Source organism: Oratosquilla oratoria, chromosome 44 (assembly GCF_046742065.1).
Source record: "Oratosquilla oratoria isolate Oo_2021 chromosome 44, ASM4674206v1, whole genome shotgun sequence".
In the NCBI taxonomy this organism is placed as follows: domain Eukaryota; kingdom Metazoa; phylum Arthropoda; class Malacostraca; order Stomatopoda; family Squillidae; genus Oratosquilla; species Oratosquilla oratoria.
In genome coordinates, this window is record NC_134820.1 from 18,443,229 (window position 1) to 18,458,099 (window position 14,871).

General features: G+C 38.1%; 1 protein-coding gene across 3 annotated transcripts in view; it reads left to right on the top strand.

The window, feature by feature from the left end:
* Positions 1-14,871, top strand: part of LOC143022399 (sodium/hydrogen exchanger 9B2-like) — a 607,113-nt gene that overhangs the window by 535,464 nt on the left and 56,778 nt on the right. The window contains exon 1 of one of the 3 annotated variants that reach the window (XM_076180564.1): positions 2,741-2,912. The exons of 1 other annotated variant lie outside the window; for it this stretch is intronic. The gene's annotated coding sequence lies outside the window, so the exon portion shown is untranslated. Of the gene's footprint in view, positions 1-2,740; positions 2,913-14,871 lie in introns of those variants that run through there. One more of the 3 variants, XM_076180567.1, reaches the window with a different exon arrangement.

Below are 14,871 nucleotides of genomic sequence, written 5' to 3' on the forward strand. Positions count from 1 at the left end.
CACTTGTTGGACTCGTGATCGACAGCTATTTCCCTCTCGGAGGAGAGCTCAAAGCTCATATATGACCGATCTATGGGTAATGCTGTGACCTTACAAGCACACACACACATTCAACTCCCCTCTCACGAGAGTTAGAGTAACGACTTGTAGCGCAGCGATACTGAAATTATTTCAGTCCTGGGCGAGATTCGAACCAGGACCGCCGTAGTGGCGGCTTGGAACTCTACCAATGTGTGTGTGTGTGTGTGTGTATGAAAGAGAGAGAGAGAGAGAGAGAGAGAGAGGTCACAGCATTACCCGGGTCATGTATGAGCTCTCATCTGGAAGTGTAATAGATGACAATCACGAGTCCAACACGTGGTTCAAGACCGTGGTGAACTCTAGTATGGTTGAGCCAAGTATACTCGTTTCATATTTCATTTACAATCGGCCATTTACTCTATCCATCCAACTTTACCAAGCCTAATTAAAGTACTGTAGGGCAAAGAGGTTGTATCGTCTTAAAGAGGATAGAACGATAGTCCTGCAGTGGATAGTAAAGACTGAACACTTATCCTTTTCATTAGTAGGATCCTTTCTAAATTCAAATGAATAAACGGTGGTATTCTGAAGTTTTTTTATAAATCTTATATAAATCCTTGTAAGGGAAATATATATATATATATATATTATATATTATATATTATATATTTACATAGCACCATAAGATTCTTACGGTGGTATTCTTATTTATTTATCTTTTTTACTTATATGAATATTCCCCTTCCAAGGATTTATACAAGATTTATATAAGGAAAGATCTTTTTAAGAATACCAATGAAAATGTTCTATCAGTTGCAAGAAGATTAAGAAAACAACACCATGTTAGATAGTGCAATTGCATGATAGACTTTTTTTCTCTAAGATGTGAACTAACGCGTGAGAAGAAACCACTACTGTACTTTTCCTGTGGACTTTTTAGGCCTAATGATGTTAATTCGAAGAATTTGACTTGAAAAGGCGCCTGGGTGTTTATAATTACCAAATACCTTCTGAGAATCATGGGGTATCGTTGGAATGAATATGTATCAAATCGATGCTCCGTGAAGTTCAGTCAAAACCTGTTACCAACATAGCTGGTGAACGTCAACTTGGGCATTATGGGCACGTGAAACGCTTGCCTGATGTTGATACCAATCACAAAAAGATGAAGGGGACGTCCATAGAACTCATAGCCAGTGCACGTCGAGCAATCCTGCTAAGAGCTGTTTGTAATGAAAAGGGTGTCTGTATGGGATTCGAAGAAATCGTGGGGTATTGGATATGGCGTGTGAATAAAGCGATACCCGTCTCACCTCCGCCCGGCATATGCTCCGAAGAACATTATTACCTCCTGTTTTTGAACGAATTACTTTATATCGTGGATATTTAACTATACTCTCTTTATGTATAGTCTAATATACATTCAAATTGTTGTTAGAGTTAAAGTTAAGATACTCGTATTGCACAATTGCAGACTAACATTTGCTACCTTCGCCTCATGCTTTCGTGAGGACGCGCCAAGTTGCGACGACTAGCATTGGCCATTGGTGCATATAAATAACAAGGTTATTATAACCAAACTAAAAATAAAGACAAGTAATTTTATTTACTTCATTAATCTTACAACGGTTGCTACTGATGATATGAAATTTTCACGCTTTGCTTTGTCTTTCACGGTCTTGTATAATTCTGGTCCACTATGAATTGTGATACCTAAGTTTACCAAATCCAATTGTTTACACATGAAAGTTTCGTATGCGCCGGAAATTATGCGTATAACCGAGGGGAAATAAAACCTGCTACATTTATTTGATAACTAGTAATCATAAGAACACAGAGATATATTGAAAATACAGTAATAAAAAGAGAGGACGATGCATCACAAACCAGGCATTACCTCTATTGTTTTGTGTAAACATATAGTAAAGAAATTGAAATAACCAAGGAAATAACATTTTATGATAAAATTTCAAAGAAAATGCTCACAAGGTCGACCCAAGAACTAACAAGGTACACGAGTAAGACAGACAATTGGAAATCAATATGCAGACAGAAAATACAATAAAATTTCTCCTTTGTTTATTTTCAGTTCTCCAATAAAGGACCTAACATTGACATAATCTAATTGTTATTTGATATATTGTTATTATTATATATTTGTTTTAATTGTTCTAATTTCACTGTTTCAATACGTTACAGTTCCCAAGTTTGTCAATAATAACCACTTTTAAGCAAAAGTTTATATAGGGACTTCTTAAATTATGAGATTTTTAAGGTAGACCATAATCAGACTATGGGCAATAAAGTCAAAAGTGGAACCACTGCACATTATAGATTACACACAGCACAGAAATCTTATGGCTGGGACCACGTCGCTACAATTACCTGAACTTGAAAAACTACCTATAGATGAAAATAGCATGTGTGTTAAATGTATGAACTCGAAGCATGAGAACATATTTTGGTATACTGAAATCGATATCAAGGTAGGACGAAATGCGAACTGCTGGTGAAATAGTACTAAGAGGACAGTGAAGTTTGAGCTGGTTTAATGCAGAAACTGTACACAGGACAAGGAGCAGATGAAAAAAATATATTTGATTATGTAAAAATGGAAAGAAATTAAATTTAAATGAGACTTAATAGTAAGATGATAAAAGCTAACTGAAAAGTTATCCTAAAATCAGCACATCGACGACGACGATATCCTTCCATGTTTTGCTAGTACTCGTCCTCAGAACAGCTGATCTGCGGCGGTTATAGTACTCCGAGACGAAATGTATTTATAATACTAGATGTAGGGAAACAATTCTAGTCATTTAGTTCCTACAGTCCACACTGGGCATTGGATACAAGGCTATCGACTGATGATTTCCAGGTTGTGGATATAGGTAAGTATAATTACAGAGATATTCAAGTGATAATTTTTTGTTTTGAACGCCTACATACGCTTCCTCCGTCCGCGTTTGTTGATGTATGATAGTGCAGGCACTGCAGGGTATTATTATGTTTTCGTACCCAACCCTAAGTTCCTATGTGGTATTTGGTATTCCAGGAATGTAGTCTTACGTGAGATATGCAGGGTTTTACTACATTTATCCTGGGTTGATTGAACTGGGGTCATATAAGCCTACTGGAGTACTGTTGAGGTTTTGCACACGACATTAATGAATAAAACTTAAGATATTTGCCAAAAATAGATTGTTCCAGTGGTAATCAAAGTACAATACTCATATTTTGGGATATGAGGTATATTTTGTAATTTATGAATAGGATAATAGGACAACATTGTAATTATGCATTGATTAGGTTTTGAGATACTCAGGAAATTACAAGGGCAATAATTTTGTCATAGCTTTTGTATTGATTAAACAGAAAGAAACTCCTTATTCTTTATGGAAATAACAAGAAATTATGTAGTAATTTTTGTTTCTATAAGTCAACCCCAACAACTCCAATCACTCTTGTCCTTGTGTCAGATAGGACAGCGAAAAGTGTTATTCACCATTTGTGTGATTGTTTTCTTGTGGTTCTACCCCCTCCTGGTTACGATCTAGTAGGAAGGCTAGGTTTGGGGTGTTGGGGGGCCTAGCTTTCAGCCAGGATTTGACAGCAAGACTAATAAGAAGGAAGTGTAGGGGCGTAAGTCTCAGTTATAGATAGACAGCAAAACTCAATAGGGAGACAGGAGGTGCAACTTTTTGTTGGGGTGTAGCAGATAGGGCAGTCCAGGATCAAAGCCCCTTGCTAGCAAGGTTAAGTAAAGGTAGAAGGACAGCCCCTTCTAGGCTTAAGGGATAGAGGGATAGACTTGGTGGTTAGGTTAAGTAAGGTTAGAATATATTGCATATTTGGCTCTGATTAAGCATTGAACAAAAATATGTGTTTGTGTGTGTGTATTTGTGTAATATAAAGAGATATATATATGTGTGTGTGTGCGATAGGCGAAAGTTAAAGGTAAATGTGGGTAAAAGCAAGGTAATGAGATGTACAAGGGAAGAGGATGGCAGTGAGTTGGAAGTTAGTGTTAAAGGAGAGAGGCTGGAGGAGGTGGATAGCTTTAGGTATTTGGGGTCGCATGCAGTGGAAAAGGGAAGAGTGGAGGTAGAGGTAAATTGTAAATTGAGAGAAGCAAGTAAATGCTCGGGGGGATTAAAAAGGGTCTTGAGAAATAGGCATCTGGGAAAGGATGCGAAGAGGAGATTGTATGAAGGGGTGTTTGTGCCGACGGCTTTGTATGGGGTAGAGACATGGAATTTAAGAGAGGCAGAGAGGAAAGGTTGAATGTGTTTAAAATGAAATGTCATAGAAGTATGATAAGGGTTGCTAGGTTGGATAGAGTGAGAAACAAGGTGAGGAGGAGAGCTGGGGTGAAAAAGGTGACAGACGGGGCTAATGAAAGAGTATTGGGATGGTTTGGACACATGGAAAGAATGAGTGGAGAAAGATAAGTAAAAAGGTGTAGAAGGTAGAGGTAGAAGGAGTGAATTTGAGGGGATCGTCAAGGATGAGATGGTTGGATGGAGTGAAGAGGGAGTTGAGCAAGAGGAGAATGTCTGTTGAGCAAGGTAGGGAGAAGGCAGGAGATAGGGATGAGTGGAGAGTAGGTGTGTATAGATGATACGGTTATGCAAGGAAGGGAGGGGTGGGGGATGGGGGTAGGAGGTGCATTTGTGCAAATCCATTTTGACACAGCCCAAAGGGATTTCTCCCCGTCTTCTCTTTTTTTGCATGAGGGGATGGAGAGGGCAGGGTCGCCGAATAAGTGAAGCAACCTTGCTGTGGATGTACTGTGTTTTGCTACATTGCATCTGACCCAGGGCAGTGGGCGGGATATAGGGATGACCCGTCATCCATAAGGAGCTAAGATAAGAGGGAGGAAAGGGTGGTGGAGGGGAGTGGAATGGGTGGGAGTAGGTGCATGCCTTTGACTTGGCTACCTCCTTTATAATGGGGAAAAAAAGCTCTTGGTATATACATATATGTGTGTATATATAATATATATATATATATATACATACGTACATATATACATACTGTACATACACATACACATTGAATGGTTCCCAGTGTACAGATGTTAATCTATAGCACAGTGTTTTAAGTCACTGTTCACTTGTTATGTCTGAGCTGGGTTTGAGTTCTTGGCCTCACTACATATCAATTTCTGCATATGTCTCCATTGAGCTCCTTGTCAGTCCTGATCGTGATGACATGGAATTAAAGTAAAAAATTGATGTGGTTGAAAAAAGATATATATATATATATATATATACACACACACACACTACACAATAAATTATTAGAGGATGTATATAGACTGCGATATCAAGGATATTTAGATGTATGCCTTTCACGGTAGAAGGGCTTTCCCTCGGATGAACAAGATAACTTGACTGGAGCCCAAAATAGTATATAAGAATATTCTCTACTAGCTACAGGATGAGAAGGAATGTGGGTTACCTCGGCTGAATAAGAATGTCTGGTGGCAGCCAAAATAAATATATTTAGAATATTTCTCACCACCTACGAGTTGATAAATACAGGTTGTATACCTTGAATGGTGGGAGGGTTTCCCACACCTGAATAAAATTCACTGAGGGTGGCTAGTAAAAATATATTAGAATGGCCCCTGCCATCAATGAGTTAAGTCAGATATATCTAATTCTTGCCCACGAATTTAGAGATTTGGTTAATGATTAGGTTAGTGTAGGTATTGTACAATTGTATTAAAAAAAGTAATCCGTTAAAAGGATGGGGATGTGTAGAAATCTGTCGAGCCTGTAGTGCTGCACCAAATTGTTCCGTTATTTGTGCTTAGCCGCATCCACCTAGTGTTTTGCAAAAGTTATTAGAAGTATGCACTAGGAATGTAAGAAAGGATGAAATTGAGTGCACATTAGAATCCATTTAGCCATGCTTTGGTGTGTTTATAAAGCGGCCTTGCACTTTGTGCTAACAAAAACTTTTTTTTTCGGTGACAAAATATGAGAAATGGTGGAAAGTCGATCAATCTCTTGTCCCAGTTCTCTACTGCAGGAGAGTCACAGCCACTATTTCATGCCATAAATTGCTCAGTGAAGATAATAATAAGTAATAAGTTTATTTGGCAATGAATGAAGTGCAGATAATGAAAAGAACACATAGTTTGAAATAGTTACTATTGCCGAGGATAACACAAAAAAGCATGTAAGCTTATTTCCATTGTTGCTCTGTAGAAGGGGTGAGTGTAGGCAGTGTGATATAAGGTGCTCTTTGTATTCTGTATAGTGGGCTGTATCACAAAAAGTGTACATTAATGATTATGTTCATATTGAAGGAAGCAGTGATTGGTACCTGCTGCCCATTTTCAAAACCTGTCAACCCTATTTGCTTCCCTCTATAGTTGAGACTGTTACTTGCTTTTGGGACTAGGATCAAGATCTGTCTTTATATTTCAATAGTACTTTCTCACATAAAAGCTGACAACTAGGGACTCTTCCGCTTCCTCGTATTGTTTAAGCCACTGTCATAAAAACAATCGCTATTACAAAGACAGCAATCCAGAGTTTCTTCCCAAAGACATGTAACAGAAAGACCAAGGACCATTGGGAGCCATTGTGGGGCTTCCAGTCAGTGAAAGTCAAGGCAACAACTTTTTCATATTTAAGGCAGATGATTTAGAAATGAAAATGTTTAATGTTAATATTTAAGACTACTGACACAGGATTTCATTTGGAGATAATGAGTCAGAAAGACCATCTACCACATAGGTTGAAGGTCACGAAGACCACTTATTATACATACCTTAGGTAGTAGATTAGCCATTAGGCTTACAATTATAACATCTTCAGTATAGTGATACTCTTTACAGATTTTGTCTTGGTTAACACCATACAACTTATTCAGCTGGAAGGTTATGTCTTTTTGTTAATGGATTTAAAGGGACCAGTGACAGGTACCTGTATGTGGTGGTCCTGTAAGATGGACATTGAAGCTGCCTATTTTGAAAACCCATCAGTCCCCTCACCTCCATTGGGAGGTGCAGCCCAGAGGGGCAGGCACTTGGTCTCCAGACTGGGCCCAAGATCTCTCTATCTATTAACTTCAACTGTATTTCTTGCATTTTTCCCCCATGTGTGCATATATATATATATATATATATATATATATATATATAATAATAAATGTGTGTGTGTGTCTATTATCAAGTACTGTAGCTCCTCTGTATAAGACTTGATTTATTAGATTATAGCCACTCATTTAACAATAACTTGGTAGTGGGTATTCATTTTGTGTGCTGTGTTGTGTTCCACCCATGGTAAACAAGAAATACTTGCATTGTTTTTACAGTGGTATATGCTTTTATACATCTGTGAAGGCACAAGATGAAAAGCTATTGAGTATGGTATAGATTGCTGACAAACAGTTATGGAACAGAAACCTTTTGTTGTACAAGTGAGATCCATAAGATAAAAATCACATTTTACAATTCTTGAGAATAGAGAGTTGAGCAGTTTGTAAAAAGTAGAGTGCAGGTAGGAGTTTTGTCTTCATTGATCCTTTGATGTGTCAGAAACTGTATAGAGTATATGTATTTGCTTAGATCTTTTACTGCATTTTATTGGATTGAGTTGAACCAACTTTTTTTTTTATTTATTTATTTATATATTTACTTTTTGGCTACCTTGTAAGGGGGAAAAGCCTTGGTATATGTATGTATGTATATATTTATATATTTATTTTTTGTATTTATTTTTAGTTTTTATTTGTTTATTTTTTTCTTCGTGGTCAACTATAACTTATTGTCCCACCACTCTGTTTACAATACCATTCCATTGGTTGTGCGATTAACAAACTTGGTATCCACTGGAAAATATAAATATAAATGGTACTCGGCTTGCTGTTTGGTTTACTTTTGTTTTTTATTTCGTGTTTATCAAAGAAATCATTGTTCACCTCTCAAAAGCCAGTCTGCACCAGGCTTATTCAATGAATTTACGTTTATGAATAGTTTCTTTTATATGGTCCACGTTTCTTTTCCTCTTCTCAAATATCTGCCGTTTATTGATATCCTTGTCCACTTCCTTTTATACCTCCTAGTTTTAATACACATAATCCTTCTCTTCCTTGGATCACTTGTTTATTTTCTCCATTATTTTTTAATCTATTTTAATATGTGTATATACTGTATAATGTATATATATGTTTTATTTTGATTAATTAATTTTTTATATGTATATATTTTTTACCCTCTCTGTGGATTCACTAATTGTATCCAATGAATTGCAATGAATGAACTTTGTGCTACCCTAATTATTTCATAGGATTTGAAAATTGTTTTTGATTTCCTTGTCGAATTCCTCATCTTAGTCTTCATTTTGATATGGCTTATTTACTTGTTGAAGATGAGTATATTTCTCTTACCTCTGTAAACGAATTCAGTTGTGCAAGCTATTCTGTTGTCACTTTGTATATTCATGTTATTCATAACAGTAACATAATATGAAATATTTTTCATTTGGACATCTGTGTCCATTTAGGCTTTATGAATTTTTAGATGATTTTTTGGTAATCTTCTTAAAATAAAAAACATCACACCTCTCATTTATAATGAATTACAATTCTAAATCAAATCGTATGGTAGATGACCTTTTGGTCCATGGTGAGGTCAAATAAAAAAAAAATACAGGTGTTATCCAAGTAAAATTTAAAACTTCAAACTGTATTGCATTCTTGGCTGGAAGTGTGCTTCATTCATTGGCAGCATGGTTGGCAAAGTTTTTTTTTTTTTTTTTTTACCTTCTATGTTACTGGTAAATCTACATCCTGAATGACAGCTTGAAGCCATTATTTTTTGTCCTATAAGTACTTAGTGTGAAAATATTTCCAGTGTTTATGTTATCAATTTTGTTTAAACACTTAAAGTCTTGTGTTTAATTAAGTCCCATCTCAATCTCAATTTTTCAAGGATAGGTGCAAATGTGTCAAGTTGTTTTTGTATGTTTTGTTTCCTATTTCGGATGAGTTTTGTGGCTTGCTGGTGCTCTTTCCAGTTCGTCAATGTCTTTAATGAGATTTGGGGATGGTACAACACCAGTGATTTTTTATAATTGGGTGATGATGGCTGGACTTGCAAAGTCAAAAGATTGTGCCAACAATCCCAGTATCCTATTTACTCTCTTTGGGGCTGAAAATCTGTGGATAGAAGCTTTGAAGTTGTTACTGATATTACAAGAGGCTATTCATTCTCCATCGTTTATACCAGTATTATTTTTTTACTTATATGCATAACACTAGTGGTAAATTTCAATAGCCATTTCTAAGACCATTGCTTCCAGTGGTTCCCAAACTTTTTTTGGCCGCGACCCAAATCCAGATCTGGTGAAGATGTGGCGACCCAATTATCAAAAAGCAATTTCAAAAGTCTTCTTTTATTGAAAACACAATGAAATGAAAATACAATGGTACAAATACTTTGAATTTTTTTTTTTTCTAACAAGGTCTCGCGACCCATTCTTGAACACTTTGCGACCCATGTTTGGGTCGCGACCCATAGTTTGGGAATCGCTGCTCTAGTTTGGGAAAATATCCTTGAATATCTTGTTGATTTGAGTATTCATTTCCATAGTATTATCAAAAAATTTGGAGACATTAGATAAAGTTGACAGTAAATTTTATTGAGATATACTATGAAGAGAAGGTCCAAGAACAAAACCCTGAGGAACTCCACTCACAATAAAGAAAATAAAGGAACTAGTAGAACTGTAGGTTTTATAGCCAAATACAGTAAGTCCTTGTGATATGGTACATATGCATTCCTGAAAACCTTACTGCAAATTGTAATTACTGTATACTGAACCCATTATAACATGTAATAATAGGATATGGCAGAAGTACCTTCTCCCTGCTCTTTCGTCTTCAAAATATTTAGCGGATACCGTATCAGTGAATTTTTCTTACCGTAAATAGAATCGAAGGTAGTAATTACCAAATACTGTAAGTGTGAATTTACTGGGTAAAGAATTACCGTATAAGGACTCACTGTACTAGTTTCTTTGAGCTGAGGGAGGAATAGAGATGAATGAAAACATGCCAGAATAAAAGTATGTATATATATATATATATATATATATATATATATATATATATAGAGTGAGTCCTCCTTATACGGTTTTTGTTTATCTGGTAAATTCACAGTTTTGGTGTGTGGAAATTAATATAATTGAATCTAGTTATGGTAAGAAAAATTCACTGATACGGTATCTGCTCATGTTTTGGAGGTAAAATTAGATATTTTGAAGAGGAAAGAGCAGGGAGAAGATATGTTGAAACTTGGGTTCGGTATACGGTAATTTAAATTTGCGGTAAGGTTTTCAGGAACGCATATGTACCGTATAATGAGGACTCACTGTGTGTATATATATATATATATATATATATATATATATATATATATGTATATATATATATATATATGTATATAATATAAAATATTTACAGTATGTATGTAAAGCTTTGGAGAATAATGTGATGGCCCAGTCTTTGGTGTATGTTGCATCAGTATGTCTAGAAAAAATACAGTAGATTATAGGTTCTTGAGGGTCTCGCAAGTTGAACAAATCAGGTCTCAATCCCCCCCCCTCCCCCCAGAAAAAAGAAAGAAAATTTTTTGCTCCTGCAGCCCAAATATCAGTTCTCAACCAACCTGAACAGAGCTGAGATGCAATATTCAAATTTTTGTGGGAAAATGTCACCCTGGTATAACTGTATCCAGCAGATCAGTAATTACTTTCGGTACTTGACCATATTGTTCTGGAACAGTTTCCTACAACAGACTGTGGTAGAGAACGGACCTACTGCAATTGTATATTATAATGCCAAGTGATAGTATTAAGAACATAAGAATGAAGGAGACTGCAAGAGACCATAAGAGCTACACTAGGCAGTTCCATGTCCATTAACACCTGTCATCCCCATCCATAAAGTTGTCTAACCATTTCTTAAGACAACTGATAGTTAGTGCTCACTACATGGTTACTAAGTCTAATCCATTTGTTGACCACCCTATATGTAAACCAATTCATGCCTATTTCCATCAGATAATGAGTTGGTACTGGCATGAATGGGATCAGAGCATCCATGTGAACCTATTTGGTTTGCCACTTGCCTGGTTAATTGAAGCCGCTCCCAGGGATCTGTGCTACCCACAGGAGTGGTAAGGGCTTCTTGTGGGAGTTTGGCCTCCAACTCTTAGCCAAACTGCCACAAGAAGCCCTTGCTGAATACCAGATACCCAGATATCCATCCCTCTGAATCCTCTCTCCCCCAAGAGGACAAAGTTTACCTGGCCAGACTGCAATGCAGCCACCATTCAGCCGTTGTATGTTACCAGAAGAAGCTGGATGACCACATCACAGATAACTATCCAGGATGTAGCACTTCACCCTAAACCTGTGTTCTCCAAACATTTTCGCCTATTATACCCTTTATTTTTTCTCTTACTGGTACATACCCCCCTGCCCACCATGGTTGAACAGACTCAGTTTTATTTAAGATAATGCAAATAATATATTAATTATGTGTGTATGTGTTCCTTGTTTGTTCACATACCCATCCCTCTGTTCCCTCTCTCTTTGCAGTCATAGAACATGGGGTGTTTCTTTTGTGTGTATGTGTATTCTTATTTTGTTCATGCATCCTTATGATCTGTGTTGTGTACCCCTGGGGATACGTGGAACCAGTTTGGACAACACTGCCCTAAACTATACTACACATTATGGGAGACTGCATTGTACACAATCATGCATACCAATGACACAATAAAGGATTTGCGGGAAAACCCAGTTTCAGCTGCGGCATTCCTCAGTGAAACAGGACTGCTTGGCCAGACAGTCTAAAGAATGACGACAACAACCCACATGCTGTTGTTACACTTTAGAGACTTTATTCTAACTAGCTGTAGGCTTGCTGAGTAATCTGCAAGATGATCCACAGTGGACGAGTTTTCTTGAACACCACATGGGGTACTTGTGTCAGACAGATTGCATCTGCTTGGAAATTGCCTTCATGTACCAGGAACTTGCTAGGTGTAATTTGCAGGATTGGAGGAAGAGGAGGAGTGCAGCTGTGCACTGTTGCATCATTTACCGAACTCCCTTGCTTTTATTCAGGCGATAGCCCAGGACACAAAGGAATGGAAACTGATCCTGGATCTACCGAGGGATTGATAACATGGTGGGAAAGAAGGGAGAGGGGTGACTTGATCACAATGTAGAATTGCATAGAAGGGAAAATGATAATGAACAAAGTAACCCACAAGTATCATGGAATCGACAGACTACTGAGTGAAATAAAGAAGAAAAAAAGGGGAAATAAATTAGATGTTTCACCTCGGGCTGAACGTGTTGTCAGGTGATGTCTGCTCAGTATGCAGTGTGATGCAATGATTGAAAGGTTACGAACAAGGACGCTGATAAACGAGTCCCTCAATGGGACAGGATGACAAGTAAAAACTTGGTCCTGCAAAACAGGGGAACACAAGCGCATGCAGGAGTGCGCGCGCGCACACACACACGACTTGACGGTACAGTGGTAGCGTTCGCAATTGCTACTACGGCAGTCCGGGTTCGAATCCCGCCCAGGGCTGAAATAATATTAGTATCGCTGCGCTGCAAGTCGTTACTCCAACTCTCGTGGGCGGGGAATTGGATGTGTGAGTGCGTGTAAAGTCACAGGATTACCCATAGATCGGTCATACATGAGCTCTGAGCTCTCTACCGGGAGGGAAATAGCTGTCGGTCATGAGTCCAACACGTGATTCAAATCCATGATGAATCACACACACACTTGTTCGTACACATGCACTTGCTCATACATGATGTGTGGAAGTGTGGTTGCTAGCGTCTAGGCGCGGGATGTCCGAAGTCGCGCCCCGCTGTCGCCGCGGAAACTCCACTGATAATGCAAGTCATTACTGTCCCCCTTGATCAAGGGGATGTGATGTGTTAGATCACATTTCCCCAAACAGATTGGTCTGTATGCGAATTCTGAACTCTTATCTCCCCGGATAAGAGCTGTCGATCACGAGTCCAGCACGTGATGTAAAATTATAGTGAATCACGTGCACTTGGTCACACGTTGGCGCGCGCGCGCGCGTGCGGCTCGATACACATACGGCTCGACGGCGCAGTGTCACAGTCGCTACTCCAGCGGTCCGAGTTCGAATCCCACTCATGGATGAAGTAATTTCAGTATCGCTGCGCTGCGAACCGTTACTCCAATTCGTGGGCGAGGATTTGTATGTGTATAAGGTCACAACATTACCTATAGATCGATCATATATGAGCTCTGAGCTCTCATTCGGGAGGGTAATAGCTGTCGATCACGTGTCCTACAAGACCATGGTGAATCATACACACACACACACACACACACACACACACACACACACACACACACACACACACACACACACACACACACGCACGCACACACACACACACACACAAACCAGTTTTTGTTCAACGTTAATGTTATAGTGGATGGAACAGTTAGAACAATGTGTTTCGTGACGATGCCAGGAGCACAAGACTGAGGGACGTGAATGATGGAGAGGAGGTAAGGAAATATAGATGGGGACGGAAATGGGCTTGGGAAACTAATTTCAACGTAACACTTGGGGAATACGGTTATGGAGAATTCTTACCGAATGAATATATATATATATATATATATATATATATATATATATATATATATATATATATGTGTGTGTGTGTGTGTGTGTGTGTGTGTGTGTGTGTGTGTGAGGTGGCAAAATGAAAAGTTAAGGCTAGAGTAGCGAGTTTATTCAGAACCAGACGTTTTGACCTCTAGGGTCTTCCTCAGTCGACTGAAAACAGAAGAATCAAAACCCGTCAACAGTTTTCATTGTGACGGATTTTTATTCTTCTGTTTTCAGTCCACCCTAGAGGTCGAAACGTTTGGTTCTGAATAAACTCGCTACTCTAGCCTTAACTTCTCATTTTGCCATATCCTCTATATTTGTCACTTACTTATATGTATAATATATATATATATATATATATATATATATATATATATGTATTGTAATATTGAAGAAACTTATTTGTTGGCAAATAGACTTCCATTTCATTATATGGAGGCGGTGTTGGTAAGGAGCATATGCCAGGAGGTGCTGCATTGCTGCAGCAGAAGCTTTCACGTTAGTTCAGTTAGATGCTCCTTAGAATGTTAGGACAGGTAACCGCCACTGCTGGGAATAGGAGAAAAAGCGCTGGACTGGAACCCACGAGAAGGAAAATATGAGACCAGTACTCCTCCCAATACGCCACCATCAAGGATATGCAAAAAAAAAAAAAAAAAAAATCTGATACGCCCCAGACTAGAGTATGCTGCAGTCATGTGATCTCCACCACACAGACGGGAATATTATATAGCAACGTAATTCGAAGGACAGGAACCTGATTTGCCCCAGGCCAATCTGACAAAACAAACGAGTAAAGGCCATGATGGAAATGCCAACTTAAGAAGAAGAAAAAAAAAAAAAAAAAAAAAAAAATCTGATACGCCCCAGACTAGAGTATGCTGCAGTCATGTGATCTCCACCACACAAACGGAAATATTATATAGCAACGTAATTCGAAGGACAGGAACCTGATTTGCCCCAGGCCAATCTGACAAAACAAACGAGTAAATTTAGACCATGATGGAAATGCCAACTTAAGAAGACAAAAAAAAAAAAAAAAATGATGCGATAGTAATGTTCAGAACAATGAGATGAATGGACATCATCGACTAGGAAGTCTTCGTATTGTGGGTCGAAAGAAATAGCAGAGGGCACGGAAG